Consider the following 7,022-nt stretch of genomic DNA (forward strand, 5'->3'; position numbering starts at 1 on the left):
CCCGGACCGGGGCACGAACCCGTGTCCCCTGCATCGGCAGGCGGACTCTCAACCACTGCGCCACCAGGGAAGCCCCAGCCATGACAATTTTGAAAGGGAAACAGAAGGAATCTCAGTTAATCATTGAGGTAGGAGGTCACAGTCGTCGCCATCCCCCACTGTGTGCAGGCTTCTCAACTTCTTGTGATCTTCCTCTAGATGTGATCGTGTTCACACAGTTTGATCACAGAGTTTGTTCAGCAGATTCCTGAAGGAGAAGCTGGGGAAGAGATCTGGTCATCTGTTAATCACTTATTCTTCATTTCTACTTCTTTGATCTATGGAAAGGACCGACAAGTTAGGCAAGGTACTGTGTGATTAAAAGATCTGAAAGGTGTGCTTGGGTCGGAGATAAGAGAGCACGGGGGTGCCGGGCTTAAAAGTGAGATACAATATAGCTTTGCTAAAGTGACAAGAAAAGGGGCTTCTTGCTGAGGGCAGTTTCCTGTAAAGACCTGCTTATACCTTCACACGTAATGTATAAATAATACTGATTTATCTATCAAAAAGTGTGGTTAAGAGCTTTGAATGAATACTAATTATAAAAGTTAGTTGGTTGCTTGATTTTTGTCTTGTTTCCTATCACTGGCTCAATTCCTTCCACCTTGAAATTGCAAGTTTAGAACTAGATTTTTTACAAATTTAAGCATGTCTTCAAATCCATATGGCTGCTGTAGGCATTGTTAAAGACTATTAAAGCAGATGGTAAATGATTTTTATTAGAAATATTTTAAAGAGATAAGTATCGGCAAGTTTCTCTTCAAAACCCTTGGTGATTGTAAGTCAATATTCAAAAGCTTATTTAGGCTCTCTGAGGATCTCTCCTCCTCAGAGATCCTAAAACATATGTACCTTGTAGACTTTCAGGTTCAACAATTCTAACCTAAGTCATAATATTATGCTGTTTTAATACTATCCAGAGTTTGTTACATCCCAAACCTCAGAAATGAGGAATTAAATCAAATTATGCATTTTTAACTTTTGAATCAGTAGAGAATTTTAGTATACACTAAAAAGTCAAGAAAGAACAGCAAAAACATGGACAGATACTTTTGAAGAAAGAAAATCAACAAACTCTCTGGTGATAGCAACCCTACAAAACACCAGCAAGACATCAGGATGGCCGTGATAGAAACAAACAAAACTGGGAAGAGGTTTTATCTGAAGCAAGGAGAGCAGAAGAAACGATATTTCCAAGTGTAGCAGCTTCGTCACAGACAACGCAAAGGGAGATGTAACTTTCGTCATCTGTGGGATGACTCATTTAACAATTTTTTTCCCATTTTTTATACTTTATTGATATATAATTGTATACCAAAAAATGCACATGTTTAATGTATAAAATTTGATGTTTGGAGACATATATATATTTACACACACTTGTAAACCATCACCACAATCAAGGTAATAGATATATCTAACACCTCCCAGAGTTTCCTCGTGCCCCTTTGTATTTATTTTATTTTATTATTTTTTATGTGAGTGGTAAGAACAATTAACATGAGATCTACCTTCCTAAAACACTTTAGTTAACAGTATCACACTGTTAAGGACAGGCACTATGCTGTACAATTGACCTCCCGAACTTATTTGTCTTTCTTTTTTTTTTTTTTTTTAACATCTTTATTGGGGTATAATTGCTTTACAATGGTGTGTTAGTTTCTGCTTTATAACAGAGTGAATCAGTTATACATATACATATGTTCCCATATCTCTTCCCTCTTTGTCTCCCTCCCTCCCACCCTCCCTATCCCACCCCTCCAGACAGCCACAAAGAACCGAGCCGGTTTCCCTGTGCCATGCGGCTGCTTCCCACTGGCTATCTACCTTACGTTTGTTAGTATATATATGTCCATGTCTCTCTCTCGCCCTATCACACCTCACCCTTCCCCCTCCCCATATCCTCAAGTCTGTTCTCCAGTAGGTCTGTGTCTTTATTCCTGTTTTACCCCTAACAATGTTTATCTTCATAACATTTTCTTTTTTTCTTAAATTCCATATACATGTGTCAGCAGACGGTATTTGTCCTTCTCTTTCTGATTGACTTCACTCTGTATGACAGACTCTAGGTCCATCCACCTCATTACAAGTAGCTCAATTTCGTTTCTTTTTATGGCTGAGTAATACTCCATTGTATATATGTGCCACATCTTCTTTATCCATTCATCCGACGACGGGCACTTAGGTTGTTTCCATCTCCGGGCTATTGTAAATAGAGCTGCAATGAACATTTTGGTACATGACTCTTTCTGAATTCTGGTTTCCTCAGGGTATGTACCTAGTAGTGGGATTGCTGGGTCATATGGTAGTTCTATTTGCAGTTTTTTAAGGAACCTCCATACTGTTCTCCATAGTGGCTGAACCAATTCACATTCCCACCAGCAGTGCAAGAGTGTTCCCTTTTCTCCACACCCTCTCCAGCATTTATTGTTTCTAGACTTTTTGATGATGGCCATTCTGACTGGTGTGAGATGATATCTCATTGTAGTTTTGATTTGCATTTCTCTAATGATTAATGATGTTGAGCATTCTTTCATGTGTTTGTTGGCAGTCTGTATATCTTCTTTGGAAAAATGTCTATTTAGGTCTTCTGCCCATTTTTGGATTGGGTTGTTTATTTTTTTGTCATTGAGCTGCATGAGCTGCCTGTAAGTTTTAGAGATAATCCTTTGTCATTTGCTTCATTTGCAAATATTTTCTGCCATTCTGAGGGTTGTCTTTTGGTCTTGTTTATGGTTTTCCTTTGCTGTGCAAAAGCTTTGAAGTTTCATTAGGTCCCATTTGTTTATTTTTGTTTTTATCTCCATTACTCTAGGAGATGGGTCAAGAAGGATCTTGCTGTGATTTATGTCATAGAGTGTTCTGCCTATGTTTTCCTCTAAGAGTTTGATAGTTTCTGGCCTTACATTTAGGTCTTTAATCCATTTTGAGCTTATTTTTGTGTATGGTGTTAGGGAGTGATCTAATCTCATACTTTTACATGTACCTATCCAATTTTCCCAGCACCACTTATTGAAGAGGCTGTCCTTTCTCCACTGTATATTCCTGCCACCTTTATCAAAGATAAGGTGACCATATGTGCATGGGTTTATCTCTGGGCTTTCTATCCTATTCCATTGATCTATCTTTCTGTTTTTGTGCCAGTACCATACTGTCTTGATTACTGTAGCTTTGTAGTATAGTCTGAAGTCAGGCAGCCTGATTCCTCCAGCTCCATTTTTTGTTCTCAAGATTGCTTTGGCTATTCGGGGTCTTTTGTGTTTCCATACAAATTGTGAAATTTTTTGTTCTAGTTCTGTGAAAAATGCCAGTGGTAGTTTGATAGGGATTGCATTGAATCTATAGATTGCTTTGGGAAGTAGAGTCATTTTCACAATGTTGATTCTTCCAATCCAAGAACATGGTATATCTCTCCATCTGTTTGTATCATCTTTAATTTCTTTCATCAGTGTCTTATAATTTTCTGCATACAGGTCTTTTGTCTCCTTAGGTAGGTTTATTCCTAGATATTTTATTCTTTTTGTTGCAATGGTAAATGGGAGTGTTTTCTTGATTTCACTTTCAGATTTTTCATCATTAGTATATAGGAATGCCAGAGATTTCTGTGCATTAATTTTGTATCCTGCTACTTTACCAAATTCATTGATTAGCTCTAGTAGTTTTCTGGTAGCATCTTTAGGATTCTCTATGTATAGTATCATGTCATCTGCAAACAGTGACAGCTTTACTTCTTCTTTTCCGATTTGGATTCCTTTTATTTCCTTTTCTTCTCTGATTGCTGTGGCTAAAACTTCCAAAACTATGTTGAATAAGAGTGGTGAGAGTGGGCAACCTTGTCTTGTTCCTGACCTTAGTGGAAATGCTTTCAGTTTTTCGCCATTGAGGATGATGTTGGCTGTGGGCTTGTCATATACGGCCTTTATTATATTGAGGAAAGTTCCCTCTACACCTACTTTCTGCAGGGTTTTTATCATAAATGGGTGTTGAATTTTGTCAAAAGCTTTCTCTGCATCTATTGAGATGATCATATGGTTTTTCTCCTTCAATTTGTTAATATGGTTAATCACATTGATAGATTTGCGTATATTGAAGAATCCTTGCATTCCTGGAATAAACCCCACTTGATCATGGTGTATGATCCTTTTAATGTGCTGTTGGATTCTGTTTGCTAGTATTTTGTTGAGGATTTTTGCATCTATGTTCATCAGTGATATTGGCCTGTAGTTTTCTTTCTTTGTGACATCCTTGTCTGGTTTTGGTATCAAGGTGATGGTGGCCTCGTAGAATGAGTTTGGGAGTGTTCCTCCCTCTGCTATATTTTGGAAGAGTTTGAGAAGAATAGGTGTTAGCTCTTCTCTAAATGTTTGATAGAATTCGCCTGTGAAGCCATCTGGTCCTGGGCTTTTGTTTGTTGGAAGATTTTTAATCACAGTTTCAATTTCAGTGTTTGTGATTGGTCTGTTCATATTTTCTATTTCTTCCTGATTCAGTCTTGGCAGTTTGTGCATTTCTAAGAATTTGTCCATTTCTTCCAGATTGTCCATTTTATTGGCATAGAGTTGCTTGTAGTAATCCCTCATGATTTTTTGTATTTCTGCAGTGTCAGTTGTTACTTCTCCTTTTTCATTTCTGATTCTATTGATTTGAGTCTTCTCCCTTATTTTCTTGATGAGTCTGGCTAATGGTTTATCAATTTTGTTAATCTTCTCAAAGAACCAGCTTTTAGTTTTATTGATCTTTGCTATTGTTTCCTTCATTTCTTTTTCATTTATTTCTGATCTGATTTTTATGATTTCTTTCCTTCTGCTAACTCTGGGGTTTTTTTGTTCTTCTTTCTCTAATTGCTTGAGGTGCAAGGTTAGGTTGTTTATTCGAGATGTTTCCTGCTTCTTAAGGTGGGCTTGTATTGCTATAAACTTCCCTCTTAGAACTGCTTTTGCTGCATCCCATAGGTTTTGGGTCGTTGTATCTCCATTGTCATTTGTTTCTAGGTATTTTTTAATTTCCTCTTTGATTTCTTCAGTGATCACTTCGTTACTAAGTAGTGTATTGTTTAGCCTCCATGTGTTTGTATTTTTTACTGCTCTTTTCCTATAATTGATATCTAATCTCATGGCGTTGTGGTCGGAAAAGATACTTGATATAATTTCAATTTTCTTAAATTTACCAAGGCTTGATTTGTGACCCAAGATATGATCTATCCTGGAGAATGTTCCATGAGCACTTGAGAAAAATGTGTATTCTGTTGTTTTTGGATGGAGTGTCCTATAAATATCAATTAAGTCCATCCTGTTTAATGTATCATTTAAAGCTTGTGTTTCCTTATTTATTTTCATTTTGGATGATCTGTCCATTGGTGAAAGTGGGGTGTTGAAGTCCCCTACTATGAATGTGTTACTGTCGATTTCCCCTTTTATGGCTGCTAGTTTTTGCCTTATGTATTGAGGTGCTCCTATGTTGGGTGCATAAATATTTACAATTGTTATATCTTCTTCTTGGATCGATCCCTTAATCATTATGTAGTGTCCTTCTTTGTCTCTTCTGATAGTCCTTATTTTAAAGTCTATTTTGTCTGATATGAGAATTGCTACTCCAGCTTTCTTTTGGTTTCCATTTGCATGGAATATCTTTTTCCATCCCCTTACTTTCAGTCTGTATGTGTCTCTAGGTCTGAAGTGGGTCTCTTGTAGACAGCATATATATGGGTCTTGTTTTTGTATCCATTCAGCCAATCTGTGTCTTTTGGTGGGAGCATTTAGTCCATTTACATTTAAGGTAATTATCGATATGTATGTTCCTATTCCCATTTTCTAAATTGTTTTGGGTTCGTTATTATAGGACTTTTCCTTCTCTTGTGTTTTTGTCTAGAGAAGTTCCTTTAGCATTTGTTGTAAAGCTGGTTTGGTGGTGCTGAACTCTCTCAGCTTTTGCTTGTCTGTAAAGGTTTTAATTTCTCCATCAAATCTGAATGAGATCCTTGCTGGGTAGAGTAATCTTGGTTGCAGGTTTTTCTCCTTCATCACTTTCAGTATGTCCTGCCACTCCCTTCTGGCTTGTAGAGTTTCTGCTGAGAGATCAGCTGTTAACCTTATGGGGATTCCCTTGTGTGTTATTTGTTGTTTTTCCCTTGCTGCTTTTAATATGCTTTCTTTGTATTTAGTTTTTGACAGTTTGATTAATATGTGTCTTGGCGTATTTCTCCTTGAATTTATCCTGTATGGGACTCTCTGTGCTTCCTGGACTTGATTAACGATTTCCTTTCCCATATTAGGGAAGTTTTCAACTATAATCTCTTCAAATATTTTCTCAGTCCCTTTCTTTTTCTCTTCTTCTTCTGGAACCCCTATAATTCGAATGTTGGTGCGTTTAATGTTGTCCCAGAGGTCTCTGAGACTGTCCTCAGTTCTTTTCATTCTTTTTTCTTTATTCTGCTCTGCAGTAGTTATTTCCACTATTTTATCTTCCAGGTCACTTATCCGTTCTTCTGCCTCATTTATTCTGCTATTGATCCCATCTAGAGTATTTTTCATTTCATTTATTGTGTTGTTCATCATTGTCTGTTTCATCTTTATTTCTTCTAGGTCCTTGTTAACTGCTTCTTGCATTTTGTCCATTCTATTTCCAAGATTTTGGATCATCTTTACTATCATTATTCTGAACTCTTTTTCAGGTAGACTGCCTATTTCCTCTTCATTTGTTAGGTCTGGTGGGTTTTTATCCTGCTCCTTCATCTGCTGTGTGTTTTTCTGTCTTCTCATTTTGCTTATCTTACTGTGATTGGGTTCACCTTTTTGCAGGCTGCAAGTTCGTAGCTCCCGTTGTTTTTGATGTCTGTCTCCAGTGGCTAAGGTTGGTTCAGTGCGTTGTGTAGGCTTCCTGGTGGAGGGGACTAGTGGCTGTGTTGTGGTGTATGAGGCTAGATCTTGTCTCTCTAGTGGGCAGGTCCACGTCTGGTGGTGTGTTTTGGGGTGTCTGTGGACTTA

This window comes from Lipotes vexillifer, unplaced genomic scaffold (genome assembly GCF_000442215.2).
Source record: "Lipotes vexillifer unplaced genomic scaffold, Lipotes_vexillifer_v1.1 scaffold871, whole genome shotgun sequence".
Classification (NCBI taxonomy): Eukaryota; Metazoa; Chordata; class Mammalia; order Artiodactyla; family Lipotidae; genus Lipotes; species Lipotes vexillifer.